At 39.0% G+C, this 27,546-nt stretch overlaps 1 pseudogene; it reads left to right on the forward strand.

Annotated features, from left to right (window-relative positions):
* The first annotated feature begins 357 nt into the window (after window positions 1-357).
* On the forward strand, window positions 358-27,546 carry LOC109083902 (annotated as a pseudogene).

Below are 27,546 nucleotides of genomic sequence, written 5' to 3' on the forward strand. Positions count from 1 at the left end.
TAGTAAATGGATGGTTTTGTACTTTCTCAAAAATTTATTTTGGATTATTTTTAACCAAAAAAAGTTACGGACTGCAGCTTTAACTAGTGAACTAGTGACATAAAAAAATGTCCCAACCAGGGATAGATAATTTTTGTCTCTTTAAATAATAGCGACTAATAGGTGACTAGTCACTAAGAATAATTACTACTAGTGAACTTGAAAATAGATGCCTATGAGTCACATAAAGCGATGAATACTAACTAAAAAAAAAGTGATGAAAGATACAACTTTGTTTTTCAGAGGGAAAAAATATTAAATGAGCCTTGCCATAAAAAGTGAAGAACTGGAGTAGCGTGTATTATGCCAAACGCAATCTGTTTACCTTTTGAATACGCGCTTGTGATTGGCTGTCCAGGCTGTCACTCCAGCTGTGGGCGTGGCCAGCTCACTCTACTCTAAAACACGCTGCACCCGGAGAGCGCTTCATAACAGTTATTTCATTTACAACCATCAGTTCTGACCATGAGCGATTGTTAGAGTTGGCAAACTAGACAAAATCTTCACTGCACTTATCCTCTGTTTAAGGACTTTGGCTTTAATTTTGACATGGCAGAACCGCAGCAACAGCTGGTTGACATCGACCCGGATTTCGAGCCTCTCTCCCGGCCGCGATCATGCACCTGGCCACTGCACCGACCGGAATCTAGCGAGCCGGGGAGCTCGAACACGTCCTCCCCGGCACCGTCCGTCAAGCCGGAGCAAGGCATCGTGGACTTTATCAACAGCCTAAGTTTACTAGAAGAGACCGAGGACTACCCGGAGGAGAAACCCGTCCTTTTGAACGACTTTCACTGCCAGGACAACTGCGTTTCATCCCCAGCAGCCGAATCCCCAGCTGACTCACCCGCAACAGGTGCCGCCGCTCCCCGCCCCTGCCAGCAGCTCCAGCCCTGCAGCGGCCCAGAGGAAGAGCAGCTCGTCTCGCAGGAACGCGTGGGGGAATATGTCATACGCTGACCTCATCACCAAGGCGATCGAGAGCTCCCCTGAGAAGCGACTCACCCTGTCTCAGATCTACGAGTGGATGGTGAAGAGCGTCCCTTACTTCAAAGATAAGGGCGACAGCAACAGCTCAGCCGGCTGGAAGGTAATTTCTCTCCAAGGCTAAGCACAAGTGCCATTAAAAGTAGCATTAAAGGTCCCGTATTGTATTCTATATTTAAATACACTAACATATAGAAGTATTTTTGCACACTGCAAGCATCCTTTAATGTGCCCATAAAATAATGATTTTAATTTTACTGTAAGATAAGAAATTCAATTATATATAAAAAAAGAATACAATGAGGAAAAATAAGGCATGTGATTCACAATAAGTTGAAGGATGGACGTATTTTTACACTTTAATATATTTTACAATTCATATCTGATAGTAATCTTCTACACAAATTTTCTTAATATTTTTATCTGTATTTCCAGTAAAAACACTTAAACTTCCTTAAAAGAAGATTAATTGAATGTGTAGGACATTAAGATTATTATTTATTTATTTTGAGAATATACCTTAAGTTAATTGTTTATCATTTCAAGTATAAATCTAACAAAATCAAGAAACACGATTTATTGATTTATTTAGCTGTATTTCCTCCTAAATGACCTTTTTGCCTGACCTAATTACATACCTGTCTGGTCATTTTTGTTGGTAACCTAATGTAGGCAAGCTTTACAGGGGGTCCTGGGTGGGTTTAGCCTGACCAATCATGGTCTAGCCCACCCCTTCAATCACCCACAACTGTCTGTCCCACCATATATCTCTTATACCTTAGAGCTAGTGAATTTAATTCAGTTAAATGCTTTTGACTTGACTTGTTTTTTACTAGCTACTTTGGTGTTATGAAGCACATGTTTAGGTGGCTTTTTTTATGTAGCTTAATATGACGGTAACAATTATCCTTCTAAAGCGCAGTTGTGGATTTGTTATGGTTTGGTTCAAACATGCGGTTTGTTATGGAATTTAAGGCTCAAAAGAGGAGGGACCTGAGCTCCGAGTGTTCAGAAGAATGCATAACAACCCCAGTATCAATTGCGATTTTGCTGATGCCAGATCAGTTTAACCGTTTAATATCCTTGACAGAAGAACATGTGGACTGGCTTTCTGTCATCAGCCTGATGTAGAGAGAGGGTTAAATTTTTTTTTACTTGCCCTCATTTCATTCCAAACCCGTATGACTTTTTCTCTTCTGTGAAGAAAGAAAATTTGTTTTGCATGCTGTTACTGAAAGCTCATGCTTCAAAAAGGATGCAAAACCGTTGTTAAAAAGTGGTCCATACGTCTTGTGCGCTATATTATTCAAAGTCTAAGCTTATGGCATACAACAGCTTTGTGTGAAAATATAATGAAAAGAGCGACCAGTAAAGTCTTTAAAGTTTCTACTTTTTATGAGTAAACTACTGTTATTTATCTTCTTGTGTGACTGAACTGTGGTCATTTTCATCGGTTGTAGTCATGTGAAGTATTTTTCCAGCGCTCATGCAGAGGTATGTAGTAAGTCTTGTGATCTGACGACACATTTCTAAAGCTCCTAAGGTGCTTTGAGGTGCCTGATGACTAGAACCATCTATCATGAGTCCTGTATGGCTGCCACGAGTGAGGTGGAGCAAACAGAGAGTGGTTTTAATGTTGAAAGGGTCTTTGTCAAACCTGTCATTTACCTCTAGAAGAACACTGTGTTTCCTGTCTCTGATTCACCGCTCCATACAAGCCACTTTTGTTTCTTTGCATGCTCGGTGCGTAAATGGAAATACAAATCCTTACAGTCACACATGTCAGGGCCTCCTCCCAACACTGAGCTAAAAATACTGGCAGGATTACCTGTCATTACAGGGAGACACATTTACCTGAAAGTTGTGGTCCGCCCCCCCTCCTCACCGCCATCGGCTCTACACGCCACGGCAAAACATCGTCTGGACTCATTCACCTGTGACATCAGAGTTTCAGCATTCCAGTCACTCGTAGGATGTTTGTAGGGGTTGGACTGTTCTTTATCATCATACTGTCTACATACCTGAGACAATACAAGAGTATTCTGCTTCCTGTCCCAGTAGATTCCAGATTATAATTCAGATTTATATATATAAAATATTTAAAATATTTTTATAAATGTGTATGTATATATATATATATATATATATATATATATATATATATATATTTATATATATATATATATTACATGAGTAACAAGCTGCAACAGCTATAAATTCATAAAACAACTTTTGCTGAAAAATGATGTCATAATGCGATTTCTTTATGATTTTCAGCCCTTTCTAACTGATGCTTGGAAGACACCACAAATTACTCTTGAAACTATGTTAGCCAGCTGGATACATTTAACATGGGGACATATATTAATCAGAATAATTTGCAACAAGTTTGAAAGACATAAAAACTGTATGCAAATGTCTATTAATGGAAGACATACCATCTTTGCACCACCTTTATTTCCTTTTCTTTGCTTTTAATCTGAAACTTACACCATGTGCTAAAGAGCCTTTGTCCTAACGGGGCCGTGATAACCAGTTATTTTGTTGACTGGTTGGCTGTGGTTTCTATAGTGTAATGCTGAATGGTTCTTTCCACTTCGGAATCTCATTGGTCCAAAACACTGTGTTCAAATGTGTTCTAATTGGCTGTTATCGTGCCTTTTGGGCCACATCAGTTTCATTGTGGACAGATTGCTTATCGCTGGAATCTTGTTTGTTTTAAGATTCATAATCATAACTGATTCAAAGCTAGAATTGTGTGCAAACTGATCACTTTTGTTTAGTTCATTATATATATTTTTTCAAGCCTTGAATTTAGGTGTAGCTGCTAGATAGAAGTCAAGGAGGTTGAAGTGAAAAATGCTACCCTGTGGTTCAAATGTCTCCGGGGTTCAGAGGTCAAAATTTAAAGGTCATGCCACCAAGTTTGTGGAGCATGTAATGGGAGTCCATACTCATTCCCTTTAAGTCAAAGTGAAGTAATGAGAATAGTGTTTAGACTCATTTTATGAGGTTTTGTTTGTTTGTTTCATAATTCTTGTGTGTCTTCAAATATGCACACCATTGTTTATACACCTTGAGTAATCAAAACACACACACATACAGGTAGAACTCAATGTGGGTCAGTTATGTATTCCCATGTGCCCCAATAAGCACCATGACTACTGTAAAAATGGCGTGCACTTTCTGTGTTCAGAGCTTTGACAGTTTGCAACCCAAAGCTAGAGATGTGTTACTATGTCTGTGGTATAGTGATACAATCTTGTGTGGAGCCTTACTCTAGCTCTTCTTGTGTAATTCAACACACCCTTTATCATTCATATCGTTTTATTGCCATTTTTACTATATTAATTCCATTCTCAATGTCATTAACGGCACTAAGAGTTACTCTCCTGAATGAATACATGAACTCATGTGGTGTTCATTTAGTTATTTAAAAGAAAAAAACCCCAGCTTTCTCACTTCCCCCTCTTTCTCAAACTTTTGAAAATGTTTAACTCTGAGCCCTACTTACAGCACATGAACCCTGTTTACCTCTACATGCTTTGAAGTTCACCATAGGCTTTCACCTCACCCACATGCTGAACACTCACACTCACACATGCACAAACATGCAAGCCATACATTTGTACGTTAGTGTTTTCAGGCTATTTCAAGACACACACAATATTTGTTCAAGCTTATCTTGAGCAGATACCAATTTGTATCCTAGTTTGTTGTTCAATAAGTTTCGAGTGTAGGTGTACTGGTCACTGATTCTCCAAAACTATAGTCACTTTTGACCTGTTTGTGGATTCAAAGTGTGCATTAGGTAGTTTTAAAATCAAAATTCTAGAATTTTACCTTTATCTTATCCAGTTTGTGAACTCTGGGGCAGTTTCTCAGAATGTATTTGACAGATAAATGTCAGTACGTACAGGTGAAGTGTGCAGAAGTTGAAGTTTGTGGTTTGTAGATGATACCTGCTCTGCATAACACGAGTAGTGCGTAATTAGCATTTTGCAAAGTGCAGCAAAAATTGAGGGACATTTTGCTTTTTACACACACTCAAAGTGAAAGAGAGAAAGAAAAGGGAGGAAAGATTTGAAAATGAACTGAAAGCACATGCAGTGCTGCTCCACCGTACCACAGACAGATGAAAGAGTTGGTGCAGACTTTGGCTCTGTGGGTACCTGTGGCTTTTAATCTAGAGGTACGTATCAGTTTGCAAGCATGGGACAGTAGCATGACAAAAAGATAAACCCTCTGAATTCATCAGATATCAGCGTAAAAGTCCCCAAACTGAAATGTCAAATAACGACAGCCGGATGTCAGTGCCAAATGCAGAAAAATAATGTAATCTAGTCACTTATGATTACAATTCATGTGAGAAGTTATTTCATTATGTACTTTCATTGTTGGCATCAAAAATAATAGTGAATAATGATTTACTGTTAACCCTCATGCTGTGTTCAAGTTATTTTGAACCGGGTAGGTTTTTCTTTTTTGAAAATGCTAGTCAGTGTTATTGCAATGGACTAAAACTTAATGACTTTGTTAACAACTTTCTCCCAAAAATATAATTTTTGTGCTTTTGTGTGTGTGTTTTGTTGAACTCATGTTCCCCGACAAAAAAATGGCCGGCCTATAAAAAGCTGCTTAAAAATTTCTCATTATGCTATATTATTACCAAATATTGGATTCAGTCTTCAATCTTTATTGACTTGTTTTCTTTCGATTAGCACAGGTTTTGTTTTTCTTTTTGAACCTGATTGGTCATAGGCCTCATTAACCTGAACTTTGCCAAATTGCCAAAACATTGCCCAAATCATCCACAATTAATGTTTTTTTTTTCACTCAAAAACAGAGGTGTATAAGCTCAGATCAACAAGACCAATCAGTTCCATAAAGTAATACAAAACCTGTGCTAATTTAAGAAAACAAACTGGAAGAAAAAAAAATATTGAAACAAAAGACTGAATCCAAGATTTGGTGATAATATGGCATAATGAGAGATTTACAAAAAAAAAATGTTAAAAGGACATTTTCAGTTGCAGAATTGTTTTATTGGGGTAGAATTGATTGGTAATGAATGATTGGATTTGGACTGAATTGAAGTTAACTTTAGGTAAATTGTAATCAGTTGAATTTTTAAAGCTAATTTATTTGAATGGGTGTCTAAAGGCCATATCACATCTATAGCAGAAAACTAAATTTGAATTGAAATGATTTTCATTGAATTCCACTGAGGTGTAGCATTCCTGCAGATAGAATGAACCATGGAAGCCTAGACTGTCTTTTATGATGAAGACACAGAAATAGGTATAAGATAGACAGGAATTTACCCTTTAACTTGCCAGAGACATTCCTCAAAAACATGTTTGCACTTGCTACGGAAGACATATGCATTTTTAGCTGGAAAAATTCCCTGGACTCATCAGAGCTGAAGTCATGCCAACTTTATTGAAGTATTCCAGAACGCAAGACAATAAGACATTTGTTTATTGTCAAAGCCACACAACAAGAAATCAGACCTCTCACTGAGCTTTTACTTACCACAAAAGACAAAACATGTCTCTCATAATTTTTCAAAACATTCAAAAGTTTGGATCCAGAAGATTTTTTTTTTTTTTATTCCCATCAAAGCTGCATTTATTTGATCGAAACTGCAGTAAAAAACAGTAATACTTTTCTATCTGAGTACAATTTTAAAATTTAATTTATTCCCACAAAGGCAAAGCTGACATTTCAGCAGCCTTTACTCCAGTTTTCAGTGTTACACGATCCTTCAGAAATCACTCTAATATGCTGATTTGGTGTTCAGTTATTATCAATTGTTGCTAGTGCTTGTTGAAAATGATTTTTTTTTCTTAATTTTTGATAATGATTCTTATTAATTTCGACAAATATATGAACACACTCGAAGGTGCAAAGATACAGCGTACCAGGTTTAGGTTGTTCAGGACAGCTGTATCGTCTTTCAAATTGTGTCTTCAAAAGATCAATAACATCCAGGTGGTGGTAACCACCACATCTTGTTGTCAGATCTGTCATATAGAGGAACGCACCTCGCTGACGCCATGTACAGTATATAGCGGAGGTACCATGGGAGGTCTGCATTGTTGTTAAATGCAGACCTCTTATGGTACCTACACCCTATAAAGCATACATGATCTTTGATCCCATTTCTGTTTAAAAGTTCTCACTCGTGGGATTCCTCTCACTAAATCCCAGAAAAGTTCAGAGACATCTGGGGTCACTGGGATCACTAAAAGGCAGCGGAGGGTATTTTGTAGGCCCCACTGTACTCTAGCCCTACTGCACAATCACAGGAGTTGACAACAACTCCTCAGAATTGTGGAGAGAGGGAAAGGAGAGAAGGACAAATGGAAGGGAAGGGAAAGGGGGTTACTACTGTAGGGGAAAAGCATCAAACATCCTCCATTCCTGAGCACTGCGCTCATTTCCATCTGCGCCGTTCCTTAAAGCATTTCCTCTGCGTTCCATAAGAAAACACAGTGAAGTTGACTTGAACCACTTCCATCAATATTGTGCAGTGTTTCTGATAGCATATTGTCACACTTAACAATAATTTCTGAATGTTTTCCCCCCTTTTTGAGTACTAAGACAACATCAGAAAGAATGTGAGATTGCTGACATTTGAAACAGCATTGATTCAATGTTGAATCAATGATTCAGCTGGACTTTATTAATCAAGTTTTCGATTGGATCGTGTTCGTGATTATTCAGAATGTCTCCTTATGTGTTTCATAGAAGAAATAAAGTCAAACAGATTTGAAATGACTTGAGGGTGAGTAAATGATGACAGAAATTTTCATTTTTGAGTGAACTATCCCTTTTAACCTAAAAAACAAACATGTTTAAAGCATCGTTTTGTGTAACTCTAAGCTTTCCTGTTCCTCTGATATCCCGCTCATCTTAACAAGGGTCACTGACCTACAAATGTCTCTGTTGTCCAGTGCTGCTGCGCATCCGTGTCTCTCTGTAACAGAGCAGCTCTCTCTGAGAAAACACACTGATGAATGACTTCCCCATTTTCTACCACTAATCATTCTCAGCATTGATTAGAGTCCATGTCCTTCCTGTGTGTGTAAATCATGCTCAGAGAATGCCTGCATATCCTCTTCTCTTTTTTTTATGTTTCCATTTTCATAAATAGCACATTATTCGTAGAAATATATACTTTTTTTAGTATAGAAAATGTCTTTCTTGACTTGAGCATATTATATATATATAATATATATATATATATATATATATATATATAATATATATATATATATATATATATATATATATATATAGATATATATATATAATTTTTTTTAATTATATTATGGCAGGTACTTTTGCTCAATTCAATTCTTGGATGTCATTGGCAAAAAAAAAAAAAAAGATTTGGGCTCGCACCTGTGCCTGCTATCAAAATCATATCTGTTTCCCCATAGGGATCTCATTAATACCGTGGCTAAATCAAACATGGCCCGTTTATCTGGCCTCTGCTGATAGAGCAGTGATATCCTTTTCCTTCATTGTAAAACATCAGCCGCTACTGGACCTTAGTCATGTTGCGTCCAGTGGCCCTGGTGGAAACCTTTGGCTTGAGGTTATTTTGCACTTTCCTGTAACAAAAAACGTGCACGTCTCCCACACTGAGTTATGATGCGTTTCCCTGCTGAGTGGCCTGGAAAATAGCGACATTCCCTCTGCTGAAAAAACACACATACTCCCTGGCCAGGGGAGATGGGGGGGGGCACCAGAGTTTTGACAACAAAACTCGTCCTCAGCCTGTTCTGGGTTTATTCCAGAATTCAGACTTGACGTCTGCTGTACAATATAAAGCAGTTTTGCCATCCTATTAAAAAGCACATGGAAATTAATGATGATGCTAACTCTCCACTAAATCAAATTTTTATAAAACTCAAATATGAGTCTGGGGGAAAAAAAAAGGAGGCTGAATCCTTTGCTCACCATTAAAAAACATGACATGTGTAGGGCTGCACAGATTTTTATGACCTTTATTCATGTTTTCTTGCAATGATTGTGTGGGGAAATCTGTGCAATTCACTGCAGGAATAGATGTGAATACAGGGCTGAGAGTTTATTATTTTGCTGAAAAACATTATAAAGATTAATCAAACATAATTACTGAATGAAGACATAGCATTGAGAATGAGTAGATCTTTGTGAATGTGATGTTCTGTGTGGAGTGTAATGGAGGGTATTATAGGACTAGTCTCGATTTATCCTTTCAGCATTTGATTGAATCATGAATGTTTAGACTCTGATATTACTGGTTAATATTACTTTACCCAAGCCCCGCCTACTTGGTCTTGGTACAATCAGCAGAAGAGGGAAGTTGTTTACAGTGGCAAACGGAAAGTGTAGTAGTAGAATCACTTTATATTTAAAAAACTATTATTGGTATATATTATTTATTAAAATCAATTTAGAATTAGGCTTTTATTTGTTATATTTTAATTTTAATTTGTTTTGGTAACTTTGTTATTTATTTTTAATTATTTATTTATCGCATTTAATTTAATTTTTTATTTCAGTATTTGTTTTCGTATTTTAGTCCTTTAGTCAAATTTTCATTTGTTTTTTTTTTCATTCAAGTCTGTTTCAATTTCTGAAGATGATTTTTAATAGTTTTAGTTTTAATTTTAGTTTAATAACAAAACTGGACTTGTTCAATGGTCTCATGACTTCACCAATGCCATAAACCTTTGATGATGGCAAAAATGTCAACTGTTGAAATGGAAAATGCTAAAAAAAAAAAAAAAACATAAAGTGGAAAATTGTTATAATTTCTATGTGAAATCAGGGATATCACATACAAAATGTGAAATGGAAAAACAAAGATATGATTTCAAAATTTGTCCTAAAATATTTTTCTATTAATGGTGGGTGGGGGGGGTGTTTTTTTTTTTTTTTTTGTAGGTATGTAAAGAATGGAGAATTTGCGACAGGGCAAGAAAATATCCAAAGGGGAGTGACAGGATCGGTTGCGCCTTTATTCTTTAACACCGTCTCACAATAAACACACACACGCCCCTGCAAGCCTCTGGGGGGCTAGTTGAGTGGGTGCTGTTCTCCGCATGCCGTAACACACACACATACACGTGAAAACATTCACTCATACACAACACACAATTGCACACAAAAGCACGTTTTGCTCTGATACATGCACACAAAGGCCAGGTGCTTGTCTTCAGGAGGGTGTTCCCTCAGAAGGGGTCCCTCGGTTCCGTATTTTTCTTGCTTTCTCTCTCAGGGGAGGCTGTTGTCTCACTGGATACCGGTGGGCAGAGAGACCCTCAATGCTTGGCGCCTAGCCGGAAGTCTGTTTTTTCCTTCAGTGGCTGGTGTACATTAACCGTTTTAGCCACAACGAGTGCAGTAGGTCAAACTCTGGGCACATGGCACAGCTTACCTCGCTCAATACGTCTCCGTATTTTCCGCAATACTATATGTTAACAAGTGACATGAAAACCTACTTCAGATTTCTCAAAAGTGCACATTTTGACATTCGGCCAACGTGAGGGTCACAAGGAATATGCGTGGACATTTTGTTGCTAAGTTGGAATCACATGATACGGAGGGGCAAGTGCTTGTGTTACGCGGCGTGCATGCTTTGCGTGCATTGGGATGGTTTGATCTGTGTGACGTAACAGTAGAGAGAGGAGAGAAGGATGACAGAACGCTTTTTTCTGTTATTGGGAAAAAAAGGGCAGAGATGAAAGATAAATAGATAAGGCTTGCTTTTGGGAACCACATGATGATGGTGGGTTAATGATGACACGACATTTTTTGTTTTAAGGTCATCTCTCTCTTTAATAGAACAAGTACTTGATCTCAGACCTTCAGTGCCCTTTACTAGTACAAACCACCTTTCCTCCTGTGTACGTTTTAAAGGACAGTGTGCCAAACCTCTATGTAGTCTCTCTCTTTCCAATTGACCCTGAGCCAGATGTGAGAGAACGTTAAAAGAATAAATTGAAAAGTCTCTTAAGACCTAAAAGGGTGAAATGAACAGTCAAACTCATTTTAGTGAGTGACAAAGTTCATGTTGGGTCCCCTGTTATTAAAGCGGAATGAAAAAAAGAGGCTGTAGCACGCTGCTCTGGTTTCACAGCCCCCAAAACACACACACACACACACACACACACACACATATAATTAATTTGAAATGCACATTGTGATCTATATAGAAAATTTTCATTTTCATTTCACTCAACAGCAAAGAGCTGAATCACCTTCAAAGTGTGTGTGTGTGGTGTGGTGTGTGTGTGTGTGTGTGTGTGTGTGTGTGTGGTTTTTTGTTTTGTTTTTTTTTTTTTTTTTTTTTTGTGTGTGAAAGAGACGAAATGTGTGGTTTCATTTCATGCTGTTCCCTTACATGCTTTTTTAGTTGATCTCTGCCTTTCCTGCCCCCCCTCGGAGTGACCACATGAAATGATAAAACTACAGATCTGAGTTCAACCCAGGTGGTTCGTGTGGTATGGAGAGTTAGTTCATGAAGGTGGGTCTGGATTGATGTGGGTGGGGTTGTGAGAAAGCAGTTAGAAAAAGCATGATAACACCTCAAGTGGGTGTCGAGATGACTGTGACCACTGTCCTGCCCTCGTTTGTCCCTGTGCACACATGTGTGTGAACATGTTTTGAGTGAAATAGATGTGTGTAACCACACAAAACACCTCACAGGCAAACAAATCACAAACAAGATCAATATTGCTGGTACGTTTTCTCTTAGTCAGCAATGAGATTTTAAATGGAAGCGCAAAAAGAGAAGGAGTCTTTTAACTCTTCAGGACTTTAGAAATGCCAACGTTTCTTTAGAAAGTCTCACACATCTGCAATCAAAGGTCGGAGATTCAAAAACCCGCTAATCAGGTACCGCCTAGATTTGCTGGGGAAGCTGGTGGTTGCACCTACAGTATGAAGTCCTGCTAGTTACGCTAGTTGACGACCAGCATCCAAAACAGGCAAATTAGTTTTTATTGCCCTCAAAACTCTTACTACTGTATAACACATAACATTCAAAACTTTGGCTCAGTACATTTTTTTTTTTTTTTTTTCCCCAAAAGAAATTATAATACTTTTAAACATTAAAGACGCATTAACTTGAATCAAAAGTGACTGAAAAATACATTTAGGACATTACAAAAGATTGTACATTTCAAATAAATGCTTTTGAACTTTCTATATTACCTAAAAACATAGGAATCCTAAAAAAAAAAAAAAGATATTTCCACTGTCGCCGGCCAAAAATATCGTTACCAAAAATATTAATCCATGGGGGGGGGGGGGGGGGGACACCAACTGCTTTTCAACATGATAATAATAAGAAATGTGCTTCTTGAGCACTAAATTGTCATATTAGAATGACCTCCGAAGGATAAATGTGATGAATTCAGCTTTGCCATCACAGACATCTCTAAAAAAAAAATTCAAATAGAAAACAGTTGTAATTGTAATAATATTCATATCACCAATATTACTCGTTTTTCAAACATATTTTTTTTTTACCATATTTTTTTAATCAAATATAATTCAAAAAAAGCATCCTTGGATGGGCTTAAGAGAACTTGTTTCGTCCAATTTTTCTGGAACAATCCGAGACAAAGGTGATATTGCCATAACTGATAACTCTAAAAACATAAAAGAGCAACATCCTGAGGTATAAACAGTGGCTTTGGGCAAGATTAAAGGGTTCAAAGTGCTAAATGGCTTAGTTTATTGTTTGAAACCTAAACAGTTAATCATTCATTTTTTGTGGCAGTCCGACTACTTAGTAGTATTGTTGCTTCTCGCTGCAACAAATGTCATTTAAACATTAACCACCCCCATTACAGTGACTGACCTGATAAAAAAATACTGGGTCAGGCAATTAGTCGACACTCTCTTCACGATGTCAGAGCCAACACAGAGAAGCATTCCTATTATCAAAGGTAACCTCTTGTTTGGCACTGTTCCTCTTTCGCTACACCCTCAATAGGGCAGGGTATTTGTATCAGTTATTAAGGCGATTTCTACTCCCCAATGTGTCCCGTTGGCCGGCCCCTGTGTGGCGGTCTCGGTCAGGTGCCCGCGCGGGGACCAACAGGGCCTGGCAGACGCGGGAGGGCATACAGGGCTCCTATCAGAACTTCACTGCAGCTTTTCCCTGACGAGGTCAAGGCCAAGCGAGGGGCTCTACGTGGGCCGTTAACATCCTCTTAACTGCCTCAAGCGGGTGGATGATCCAGGTTTCGTCTGTGTGTCGCCTCCTTGCTCTGTATCTGTATTCCACTCTCACTTCAAATAAACCCAGCTGCCAGTATGCACACTAAATACAGCACACTTACGGCTCAGCGTTGTGCATATTGTTTTTCTAACTACGTAACCGAAAGAAACAAAAAGGAATAGCAAAACCAGACTTTGTGAACAAGGCCAGATTAGGGCTCTTGGCATTTTAATGCATTGATCCCTACCCGGAATGGCAGAGCAGGATGTCTTATTCTACAACGAGCCAAAAAAAAAAATTACAAGATAGAATTACAGTCTTTAGGCACCAAGGAACCGCGTGTAAGTTTATGTACGTTCTTGCGTTTAACGATCCATCTTTTCCTGTCCCCTCTTCTGTGACACAGAACATTAAGGTAAAGTGCCAGCCTGCGTGTTGTAATGCAGCTTAAAAGATTTCTTCAGAACTGCCGGTGCTTTGTATTACTCTAAGGTCTAAATCTTTATTATTAAACTTTTAAGAACTACTCCAGATTACAGTGCTACGGTATTTCTGTAGGGCGTTACTGGAAGGTCTGAAATCTTTGTTTGAGGTCCTGATATTGAATTCAGTTTATTTTTATAACAAAGAAATGTTCAGTTAATTATCACTTTTAAGAAAAGATCACGTAAATTATTTGTAAAAATTCTGTGCTTGAAAGGGATACTCGAATCTCAAAATGAAAATTTTATCATTAATCACTTTAGCCCCATGTCGTTCTAAACCCGTAAAAGCTTCTCATTCGTCTTCTTCAAACAAACAATTTAAGATATTCTGGATGAAAAACCGGGAGGCCTCAGTGACTGTCCCATTGACTGCCAAAGTATGCGGCGTATGCTCTTGTAATCATCCACTGTTGGCCACAAGGCATGCGCTTGTTTCTACATGCATTTAATCTTTGATTTGAAAGAAAACAGCACATCCTTTTTGCGTGGATGAGACAGAAGAGCATACTCAGCATATGGATGATATGGAGAGACACAGAGGAAAACTGTTGGACAAAGGAATTGTTGATAGAGTTCGTTATTTTTGTTTTCTTCGCTTACAAAAAGCTGTTCCCCCCGTCGCTTCATATATACCCAGATTGCACGTCCTGAATGTCAGATGGAGTATTCTGAAGATGACTTTCTACACCTTTTATGGACCTTGACACCTGTTACTTTACCTTGGCAGTAACGGGCTGGGCGAGCATACTCGCATCGAGATGTGTCACATGCGCCATCTTCGTCAGTAAAGCCGTGTTCCTCGATAACCCTAATCGTCATCACCTCTTTCAAATCGAGCTGGTGATTTAATAGACCATGAGCCGTGAGATCACTGACCACGCTACGCAATATCGCGTTCATGATATCGAAGGCCGAATTCATGCTTCGAGTAATGAACGCTGATATTGCGGAAGCTTGGTCATTGATCTACGGCTCGGTCGAATTAAATGCCGCTCCATTTGAAAGCAGGTGATGATTTATTTAGCGGCATTCAGGGGACCGGCTTTACTTGATGAAACAAGTGCGTGTGACAATCGTGATGCTATATATCTCCCATCCTACTACTTGGCAGTCTATGTGGACAGTCACAGGCCTCCTGGTTTTCATTCAAAATAAAGCTAAATTGTGTTCTGAAGACGGAATGGAGCTTTTATGGGTTTAGAACGACATGGGGCTAAGTGATTAATGATAAAATTTTCATTTTGGGGTGGAGTATCCCTTTAATTATAAAAAGAAATTATTAATTTGTTGTCGTTTTTAATTTTATATACATTTATTTATTATTATAAAGGCCACTGTATTTCGAATGGTTAGAAGACTTGGACTTGTAAACTCGAAGGTCGTGAGGTTCGAAGTCTCGGTGCTGGGCAGGGAGTTCTAGGCTGGAGGGAGTGAATGCATCAGAAGCTTTTCTTCCACCCTCAATACCCATGGCTGAAGTGCCCTTGGAGCAAGGCACTGAACCCCCCCCAGTTGCCCTCGGGCGCTGGATATCATAGCTTCCCACTTCTTCCGGTGTGTGTTTCACGGTGTGTTCACTCTCACTGCTGTGTGTGTGCACTTGGATGTGGGGTTAAATGCAGAGCATCTAATTTTTGAGTATGGGTCACTATACCCTTTTTGACAATGGCACGGACTTCCACTTTCACGTAAATTGTAGTTTTTTAGTATAATTAAAATATAACTACAAATAACTGAATTGACAGTGTTCTACATTTTTTTTTGCATATTTTAAAGAAAATGTGAGTGATATTAGCCCAAGAAGAAAATCCCACCGTCCTAAGGTAATGGTGAAAGCATTTGCATACAGTAGTGTGGTTGCTAAGGACCTCTAATTGGTTATTAATACTTTGCCACGTGGTATCTAGAGTGTTCTGGGTAGTTGCTAGTCAAAGAGGTCACCTCACCCCACCACAAAATGTAAGGTATCAGTTAAGCCTGTATCATAAACTGTTATGGTGCATGTTACGCGACTCTGGTACTCTTAAACACTTCCTCCTGAAAATGATGACTGCTCAGGATAAATGCTGAATGTATGTATATATAGAATGCTAAAAGAACTACTAACCTAAGTTTTTCATTCATAACAGGTTCCCTGAGACCCAAATGTTTTTATTCTTTTCTTTTTCACTTCAGTGGTAAATATTTACAATGAAGGAGAGAGAGTAAGAGAGAGAGAGAGAGATAAAGCGGATGTGCGCAGGAGGAAGTGGTGTAGCCCATTGGAAGTCTCTCTTATCACAGCTTGTATCTCTGAGGACCTCTTGGCCGTTCTCTCTGTTGAACTTGTAACATTCCACTTGTGCTTATCTCTTCTCACTGAAACTCACCCACTGACACCATTGTCTCAACCTAGAACTGGAAAAGAATTTTTGACATGTATTTTAGTCTTGGTCATCTGCTTACATTTATTTATTTTTATATATATTTATATGCCTAGTTAACAGACATATTGAGCTTTGTGCACATTACGAAAACTGGCAGGTCTGAGTCCAGCAGGCACTGGTTGTCGGAACTGATCTGAATTCAAGCGAAACAAAACGTGGGGGGTTCGTGTAAGGTCAAAAGCATATGGCGACAACAGCTGCTTGGTATAGCACTCGGACTGGAATGAATATCGTTGTGGTCAAGCAACGTACGTCTGGACTGTCCAGTCAAATTTAAGCGCTAATGGTTAGGAGTTATCCAAGTCACTTGGCTGCCATGTTTGAACCTGTTGTTTCTCAGCGGCGAGCATGTTTACACCTCCATTTCTAAGCAACTGCCAAGAACCTCCACAGCCGTGACTGTTTCAAGTCCACAAAGCGAGCAGGGAGATATCCGATCCACTTGAGCCATTTTTTGGAAGCCGCTCTGCCTAGAGCAATTTGCAAGCCAATCTCTACACTGTCAAGGAAGTCCCTTACCACCGAAACAAATGCCGGAGGAAAAGGGGGGGGGGGGGGCGGGGGGGGAGGGCAAGGGGGAAAAAGTGGTAACGCTGCTAAGTAGTCTTCAATCCTAAATACGTAGAATAAAAGGGGAAATATATCCCGAAGTGATTCCGGGTTATCTTAGACGCTCAAATCAAGGAAGTCGCTTCAGATCTCACAAGCGTTGCAAAGACAAACTGTTCAATATCGGGTCACAATCGTGTCTCCGTAGTTCATAATCAGTGCGTCCGCTCATGTTTTCACATTGTTAATATCTCGCAATGTTTTACATGCAACTTAATATCTCCAGTGGTGCCAATGTCTCACGATTTATCTCACATTGTGACTATTCAGGTATCTCTTGTAAATTGTTTCCAGTGTTGCCACAATGTTACATCTCAAAATGTGACCTTATTAATGGTCTCACATGTGTCTTTATCTCAGTTGCTACTTTTTCTCATAAGTGTAACTTGATTCCACAATGTGACTGTAGCTCAGAATTGTGAACAAGTGGACTTCATGACACTATTGTAAACTTTAATCTCACATCACCGTTATAGATTTTTTACGAAAATGAATTGTATAGGTCTCCCCACAATCAGCGTACCTATTTTTGGAGAATTCGAGTAGTACGGCAGGTAAGCCATGCTCTTTCCAAAATAGCTGCGCTGCGACGGATGTATCATTTTTCTTTCTCAGCAGCGTAAAATATCACAGAAAACGTGATTCCTTGTGGTGCGGTTGACACAGTATAGTGGAAGCATAGTATATCTAAGCAAAATGACGCTTACAGTGGATGTGGGGAGAGACAGAGGAGAGGAATTGTTGAATAAAGTCCTTATTTTTGTTTTTCTTTCGTCCCTTTTCGTGTAATACAGAAAGTATTGTCGCCATTTCATAATGTTAATACGCTTGAACCACTGATGGCAGATGGGACTATTCTGACGATGCTTTTTCATACTTTTTCTGGACCTGAACAGTGTATTTTACTTGGCAGTCTATGAGACAGTCACAAGCCTCCCGGTTTTCATCTAAAATATCTTAAATTGTGTTCCAAAGATGAACAAAGCTTTTACGGGTTTGGAATGACATTGGGTTAAGTGATTAATGACAAAATTTTCATTTTGGGGTGGAGTATCCCTTTAAGGTCAACTGTTTAAAATCATTGTTGTCTTTTGTTCACATAATATGTGAATGTGAGGTTTGGTTATGTTGATGAGTTTTGTAACGTGCTAGAAGGTGATGGCTGATTAATAATGACTGCTTGTTATTGAGTGGCAGTAAGTGTGTGTGCTGTCTGGGGGCGTCAGACAGGATGCAGAGATGGGGTTTCTCTTCTTCTCGACTTGTGTTATAAATCCCTCAGGAGATCTGACGCACACACACGTGCACACACACACAGACACACACACTCAACTACATAGTGACCCTCTAGCATAAAGCCTTTGTTGGCACCTAGCACTGAAGAAATACCTCTGAGGATTATAATTTCCAATAATATGCACACACACCCTTTGTAGCATCACACACCACCTCATTTCCGCTAATTACATCTTTGGGTACTACAAGCAATTCACTTCTGTTTACCACTTCTGTCATACTGACCTGCAAAGAATTATCATATAATAAGTGTGCCAGACCTGTGACATTGAATTCAGTTTATATGTATATTCATACTTCATTAATTATATTAATATTATTCAATATTTTTTCAATGAAATATATTTTTAATTATTTTAGTTTTATTTGATACAATAAAATTATAAAAGTAATTTTTCATGATGCTGGGTTGATTAGAAACTGTGACACTGAACTCAATTTGATATTTTCATTAAATACGGTTATTTATTTTAATAGATACATATTATAATGTTAGTTGCTTATAATATACATTTATTATATATATTAGTTTTTAAATAAATATATATTTATCAACTTTTTATTGATTCAGTTATTAAAAATAATGGTACATAATGTACCGTAATGTAAGTTGAGTGGCATGTGCCCATGCAAGTTTTTCCTAGACATGGCTGCATCTCTTGTTTTCATTTAGTGCATGTAGCTGAGTCTTGTTTGACTGACAAACTGATGAACCACCCCTTCAGCATAGCCTGTTGCGCACTAGCAATGAAGAAAATACCTCTGTCGATTATAATTTCACACATGCAACACCACCCGTTGTGCCTCAAACACCCTTATTTGCCACTACACCGGGGTACTACAAGCAAATTCATTCTGGTACCAATTTGTCATAGACCTGCAAGAATTATCCTATAAAAGTGTGCCAGAACTGGACATTGAATTCAGGTTATATTATAATTTCTACATTCTAATATAATTCATTTATTAAAGTTTAGGAAGATATTTTTATTATTTTTAGTTTTATTTTAGATAACAAATAATTATAAAAATGTAAATTTTTCATGCTGATGGTGTGATGTCGAAACTGTGACACTGAACTCAATTGATATTTTATAAATATTTTATTTATTTAATATATAAAAAAAAACCACAACATCTTATAATGTATTAGTTGCTTATATCTCCATTTCTATATATTAGTAGGTGTTGTAAATAAATATATCATTTATCAAAATATTTTATTTATTAGGTTAATTAAAAATAATGGTAAATAACTGCTAAGTCCGTAATGTAATTTGAGTGGCATGTGCCCATGCAAGTTTTTCCTTATGATGGCTGCATCTCATTGTTTTCATTTATTGCATGTGGAGCTGATTCTGTTTGACTGACAAACTGATGAACCTTTATGTAAAAGCCTGAAATTAGATGAGTTTCACTTGCACAAACCTTCGTACACTTCCCACATCTGTGTTGAAATTGGTGCATAGGTCACAGTTTTCATCTCACATCTTAGTTGACTAGATCTACCCAAAGGGGATTTAATGCACACTTTTTTTACTGTCGCCAGATAAGTAGGGGATACCCCAGATCTGAGACCAAAGGTCATATTTCGCCTTGATCTCTTGATACTTGCTAAGAGAAGGGTAGAGAGAGGGAGGCCCCAACACCTATGAATAGATGTCCCAATTCCTGTCTCAGACCAGCATTACTCGGTTAATTCACCCAAAAGACAATTTGTCAATTTTATTCACCCTCCATCCAAAAGAACTTTTCATTTATCTATATTATGAAATATATTTATTTGTATGAAAATACCTTAGCTCTCAAAATTCATTTGCAGATATGTGCATGTGCAGATGTGACACAGCCTGAATTGATGCGCTGATGTGTCTTGTTTATGAATTGGTAGAACTCTAAAGTGGGCCCTTTTTTTCCTGATTTAGGGGGAGCAGATCATGCAAACCTGGCATACTACTTCCTGTATTGTACATTACATTATAAAAATGGCCTCCGATTCAGTAGTCACAAGACCTAAACTGCAGGCTTAAAGCCTATTTTGAGGAGCTTGCGTACATAACCCTACCTTAACCTGAAATTATTCAGTCATTAGAGAGAATTTTTTTTTTTTCTTTTTTGGAACATGTGATCGGATCACCAGTTTGAATTAAAACGGTAACACCTTCCTCCGTCGTATATTCCCTGTAGTGACGCATAATCCTTGCCGCCCCGGCCTGGTGTGCAGTGTGCCTGGTGAATTGAGTGTTGTGTTGGGATCTGCTTATATGACTATAGAATGAAAGTTATGCCTTGAGTAGACTGGAACACTCCCCCAAAAACATATCCTTTCTTATGCTTTCTGTCTTTTTCCCTCCTTTAAAGGAGGGAGTGAAGTGGATATTTTCAATAGCACAAGAGACAATTTTTTGTTCAAATTATGTTTTTGGTACAGAAAGTTGGGCGAACCAAAATAAAAAACACCTGAAAAATTACAAGTGTTTAATGAAGAGTATGTTTTACTGAGTATAATAAAATCCTTGTGTTACAATTTGTAAAACCGTTTCATTTTAGAAAAATGCCTATTTTATTTATAATCTGGTAGAACTAAATTTAATGAATTTTTTTTTATTGTAATGACTGTTATTTGACTGAGAGTAGGTAATGAAAAATACTGAGTGGTATTATGGGTGCAGTTTTTTTCCTTTTGGAATATACAATATAATGGTACTATAATGGTTACTGATACTTTTCCATTGCACCTTTGGCTGCACACTAAAGCATCACTTAAAATTGAATCTACAAAATGAATAACACTGTTTCATTTAGAAAATCGTTAGAAAATCTCAAATGTAATAGTCATTTTTTACTATTGTATATTATAGATGTTGTATATGGTTTTAAATCGCTTTTAACATGCATTTGAATTGTACATTTTTTATTTTTAATTCATTTAAAAAGTAAAAATTCCTTAATTTGAATTACAACATAGTATTAAAAAATATAAATATAAATAAGTATAGAATTTTATATCAACAGATATGAAAGATTATATAATATATTCACATTGTATTTTCGTTATATTATAAGTTTTTATATTATAAAAGAGCAACATATATTTTTTATATTAGCACTTTTTAACAGTTATTGGCCTGAACATAGATCCAGGCAATCCCTATTATGTCTCGGTGCTGTGTGCTTTCTCCTCCCTCATGCCCGCTTCTCTCATCTCTCTCTCTCTCTCTCTCTCTCGCTCGCTCTCTCATCTCTGATTGGTGCTGGGTCGGAGTGGGGGGGGCGAGTCTGTGGCTGTGGGGGTCTGTTACAGTGTAGACAGACGCCAGACAGCCCCATAAGTTTATTACCTCTCTCTATGTCTGTTTGCAAGGGTCTGTCAGGCAGTACTGGAGAGGCTGTTCCTCCTCTACCACACACATCGAACTCACCGACCCCATCCCTCTCTCAGCAGGGAAAACATTCCCGCTGCCCCGCTCTACCTCAACACACCCTCCTCTCTCCTCCTCCTTTATGACTCAATGCATTACTGCCAGTCCCTTCTTCAACGCAACTTTACTGGCCTACCGCCAGGCTACGTGGTACCTCTCTTTCTCATTCCTCGCATTGTAATCTCTATTCACTTCCAGTTACTGTCGTCCTTCTTCCTGTCATCCACTCAGCATCCTTACATCCCGCGTCATATTCTTCCCTCATATTCTTTATCCTAGTCGACGACAGTAGGGCTAGTTAAACCGGGGATAACCGGACAGTAAGATCCAGAACGGGATGTTTCATTCAGACCCCCCCTGCGCACGACCCGGTACTCGTTTCACCCTGTTCAAATCTATGCGGGCGCTCGCTTCACTGATTCTGTGATGTAGAAGCCGCATTTCACTCAACTTGACCTCTATGGTCCATGACCTTCAGCATCAAAGGTTGACCTTCTGCTTGAGACCTTCTTCTTCACCGGCTTGAGCCTCTGCTCCCGATGTTCCCTCTTCATATACCAAGTTACTCCTGTTACACAGGAAACAGACAGTTCACCCCGTCAGTAAAGTAACACTGATTTTAAAAAATGTAGTTAATACATAAATACTTAATTTGCTTGTGGAGCCCAGTACAGTCACAACTGCTTCAACTTTCTAGTGTTGATTTAGTAATTCTTCCCACTCAAGAATTTGGTCTGTTTTGAATATTTTAGAGCCACCTAATCACATACGAATAGAACCAGCAAACTCTTCCCTTTGAAAGATTCAAAGTGTTTTACAATGTGGATCCACTCATGGTCTATGGTGTATGTTGCAATTTCTAACTTTCTTATTTTCTTTTGATACAGTACCATTACTTGAATTTACTAAAACAGTCCTCTATTCAGTTTCCGGTCGTCACATTTTTTACAAAAAATTTTATGATAATGGTGGTGATGGCATTGGTTTTACATTTTGTGCATTCGGTTGTCATCATAACTTCTTGATCCCAAATTTTTATGCTAATGTAGAATAAGGATGGATATCACAAATTTTACCAACTGAAAAATTAGTAATTATAGCCCATTTGTCATTATGGACTTATATATTTTTAATGTTTACTTGTTCATCATTTACAAAAGATTCAATTTACACGTCCACTTAATTTGAAAACACTTCAATCCATCAGCCCATTCATACACCCCCCCTCCACAACTACGACTAATAAATGGTCACATTTACACTTATTTTGAACCATTATTATTGTGAAATAACTCTGTTATGACCTCCTGGTAACACGGGGAATTTTATACTTTAATAATTATGATGGCAAATGGGATCATCAAACGTCCCACAACTAAGCAAATGTACCAATCACGTTCCCATTTTCAATTTTCAGTTGACCTTTATCCTCTTTCGAAAATCTGTATGTGTTACTTTTATCCGGTTCATCTCTTCGCAGTGAGCAGTTCAGGCCTGAATGACTTCACTTTTCTCCAAAAGGAATCACAATAAGTGAGTTAAGCTAGCAAAATATGGTGAGACTTTTCAATTGTACTATGATGATTCTCTCTTCTCTTTCTTAGTAGATGTAGGCTTGTCAGGTGTGAATGGAAAACTGAAGCAGACAAAATATTATTAGTGCAGGATGTGTGTGTATAGGTTGAGTTCAGTGTTTGCCTCCAAAAAGGATCATGAAATATACAGCTTTTCCTCGCCAGCTAACTTGCTATGCTCTACTCATAGTGTCAATAGCCTCTGAAAAGGCTGCTTGTATATGATTGTCCTTTGATTAGGTGTAAGTGATTTGGTAACATAAATATTGCTGTTTTTGTCAATCAAAAGGCACGTCTCTTTTTATGTGACGTGGTTTATCTCGTATGTTTTTGTTATTCTCTGGTCTCCTGATGTGTCTTACAACATAAAAGCAAGATTATTATGACCTTGATTTGGATGATTGCAGGTCATTTCCACCTCTTGTGATTGGTTTCTGGGGTCAGATGTGTATACTCAGATTTTCATGTTCTCAATCTGCGTTCTTTCTCTCTCTCCCTGACAGAACTCAATCAGACACAATATGTTTCCTTGGCACAGTCGTTTTGTGCGCGTCCAGAATGACAGGAACGGGGAAAGAGCTTCATGGTGGATCGGCTGAACCCTAAGAGTTTATGGGGAAACTATTGAGCGGGCAAGTCTCGGAACACGCCGGAGAGCCACTTCCATGGACAAACACAGCAAGTTCACAAAAGAGCGTGGACGAGCAGCCAAGAAAAAGGTCAGTTAAGGGGGGGAAAAAAATCTCTGCTTGCCCACTAGGTGCAGATTTACTGTGTGCCAAAACCTCAGTGTATGGGTTTACAAAATACCCTCGACATAAGGCATCTGCAATCAGTTCTTAATTATACATACTGTTAAGAAAATCTTGTCTTTGAATTTGAATTTCGGCTGTCAGTATAAGTGGCACATGGCAAACGCCTTAACTAAATTGGTCACATTGTAATTTATAAAGCAGTCAATCACTGAAAGCATAAACTGGTGCAACATGCCCTTTATTTGAGTTCGTTTTTGAGAGGCACTTCAAGCTACTTTATTTTCCCTAACCACTTGTTATGGTTTAACTGTTATGGTTTGGTCTCAGGACTACTAATTTAAACTAATAATTAAATAAAACAGTTGAATGAAGAAGAAAAACGAATTAAAAAATAATAATTAAAAAAAATGTTATGCAATAATTTTTTAGTGGTGCTAAGAATTCTGTGTAAAATTATAAACCCGATTCCCCAAAAAAGTTTGGGACACTGTACAAATTGTGAGTAAAAAAAGGAATGGAATAATTACAAATCTCCATAAAAGAAACTTATATTTTTTCACAATATAATATAGATCACATTTCAAATGTTGAAAGTGAGACATTTTGAAATGTCCATGCCAAATATTGGGTTCATTTTGGATTTCATGAGATTTACCATTCCAAAAACAAGTTGGGACAGGGTAGCAATAAGAGGCCGAAAAAAGTTAAATGTACATATATAGGAAACAGCTGGAGGACCAATTTGTAACTTATTGAAGGTCGAATGGGCAACATGATTGGCTATAAAAAGAGCCTCTCAGAGTGGCAGTGTCTCTCAGAAGTCAAGATGGGCAGAGGATCACCAAGTCCCCCAATGCTGCGACGATGAAAATAGATGTACAGATATCAGAAAGGAGTTTTTTCTCAGAGAAAATTGCAAAGAGTTTGAATTATCATCATCTAACAGTGCATAATATCATCCAAAGATTCAGAGAATCTGGAACAATCTCTGTGCGTAAGGGTCAAGGCCGGAAAACCTTACTGGATGCCCGTGATCTTCGGGCCCTTAGACGGCACTGCATCACATATAGGAATGCTACTGTAATGGAAATCACAACATGGACTCAAGAATACTTCCAGAAAACATTGAAGTCGTGAACACATCCACTGTGCCATTCGCCGTGTGCCAGCTCTAAACTCTATAAGTCAAAAAAGAAGCCATTATCTAAACATGATCCAGAAGCGCAGGCTTTTTCTCTGGGCCAAGGCTCATTTAAAATGGACTGTGGCAAAGTGGAAAACAGTGCTGTGGTCAGACGAATCAAAATTTGGAAGTTCTTTTTGGAAAACTGGGACCGCCATTTCACCCGGACTAAAGAGGAACAAGGACAACCCAAGTTGTGTTATCAGCTCGCTCAGTTCAGAAGCCTGCCTAACCAAAAATCTCTGATGGTATGGGTTTGCTGAGTAGCGCGTGTGGCATGGGGCAGCTTACACATCTGGAAAGGCACCATCAATGCTGCAAAGGATATATCCAAGTTCTCTAGAACAACATAAGCTCCCATCCAGAATGTCGATCTCTTTCAGTGAAGACCATTGCATTTTCCAACATGACATGAATGCCAGACCACCATACTGCATCAATTCCAAATCATGGCTGCGTAGAAGAAGGATCTTGTGGCTACTGAAATGGCCAGCCTGCAGTCCAGATCTTTTCACCCCAGAGAAAACATTTGGCTGCATCATAAAGAGAGGAAGATGCGACAAAGAAGACCTAAGACAGTTTGAGCAACTAGAAGCCTGTATTTGACAATAATGGGACAACATTGCTATTCCTAAACTTGAGCAATTTGTCCCCTCAGTCCCCAGACGTTTGGCAGACTGTTATAAAAAGAAGAGGTGGATGCCACACAGTGGTAAAAACATGACCTTGTCCCAAACTTTTTTGGGAGATGTGTTGATGTGGTTGATGCCATGATGAAATTTAAAGTCTTAAAATGATAAATTTTTCTCAGTTTTAAACATTTGATATGTCATCTATGTTGTATTCTGAATAAAATATTGAAATTTGAAACTTCCACATCATTGCATTCTGTTTTTAATCACAATTTGTACAGTGTCCCAACTTTTTTGGAATTGGGTTTGTACTTCTTTGTTCTAAAACAACCTAGAAATAAAAAAACTCAATAATTCATGGCCTCCAAACTAAATCTCATTGGTTTTGCATCATGAACAACTCTGAGATGATCAGTAGTTGTGCTACTTTCCAGTGGAGACATTGTGTAAAAGTGACTTACAACAATATATATCTGAGCAATAATGTGTTACAGTTGTTTTCATAGCTCTTCTTTTGCATCTGTAGATGTCGTTGCAGAGTGGGACTGGATGGTGGTTCTAACAGTCCTGGGTCTCAGTACCCAAAATGGCTCGGCAGCCCCAACCCTCCACAGCAATGATGACTTTGAACCCTGGACCACCTTTCGTACCCGTGCTAGCTCTGATGCCAGTACGCTCAGTGGCCGACACTCACCCTTCCTACCTGAGGAGGACGAGGCCGGTGAGGTTCCCATCGGGTACCCGGGCACCAAACTGGGCGGCCCCCTCCCCAGCCTGTCTGAAGTGACGGGTCACCACGGTTCCGAGAACGTGATGATGGACAATCTCTTAGACAACCTCAACCTCATTTCAGCCAAAAATAACACCCAGGGCAGCCAAGATGCCAAACTAACTGCGCTGTCTTCTCCCATGATGCAGGGTAGCCCTGGGTACCCGTTCTTACAACTTCGCCCAGTATGGGTCCTCAGGGGGCCCAAGTCCCAGCAGGGACTACCGGGAGTGCCTGTATGTACAGGCCGGGGTGGGCGGACTGAGTCCCATTGCCATCAACCGACTTTATCAGACAGTCAACCAGGAGGCTACGGCCCCTTCGTGAGTCAGTACAACTGTGCTGCAGGTCTGCTCAAAGAGCTTCTGAGCGCAGATGCCGATCCGAGAGGGCACATGATGGCAGTCTTTAGAGTCAGTGGGGTCTGGAGAAGGGCGACAGTGCTACCTAGGCTATGCTAGTCTGGGACAAATGGGACACGGGGGGCAAAATGATCACGCATCCTCACCCTCGTGCACCAGCACACGTCACCCCCGCGCTCGCTTCATCAGTTGCCTTCGCCAGCAATTGGGCATGAATGGCTGTGCCCTTTACCCCACGGGCATCCTGTTCGCCTCGGTAACAGTGAAGCTACAACCACACCTGCCTCATCACGCTCAAACTGGGAAGAGGCGGAGCCGGATGCGAGAGCCCGGAGGGCCGAATTACACCAATGGCAATGTTTTTCCACAGGCAACGGACTGTGTCATTCACCACCATCACAGCCACCCGGAGCGGCTGCCCAGTGACTTAGATGAAATGTCGATCGAGCAGGGTGCGTGGAGTGTGATGTAGAAACCGTCCTTCCACGACACGCTCATGGATGGCGATGCTCTGGACTTCAACTTCGACCCCATGAGCAGTCAACAGAGTTTCCCACACGGGGTCAAAACCAACACGCATAGCTGGGTATCTGGATAAACACGTTATCTATTCAAAAACACATACAGATTGGTGAGGCAGGATGTTTATGATCATATGATATGAATTAATCATAACAAATGTGTGTGAATATGTATGTAAATATGTCATAGACATAAGCAGAAAGCTGAATGCTGTAGGTCACACCAAAAGGCTACACATACAAGAGAGATTTGAACA

This window comes from Cyprinus carpio, unplaced genomic scaffold (assembly GCF_018340385.1).
Source record: "Cyprinus carpio isolate SPL01 unplaced genomic scaffold, ASM1834038v1 S000006658, whole genome shotgun sequence".
NCBI classification, from domain to species: domain Eukaryota; kingdom Metazoa; phylum Chordata; class Actinopteri; order Cypriniformes; family Cyprinidae; genus Cyprinus; species Cyprinus carpio.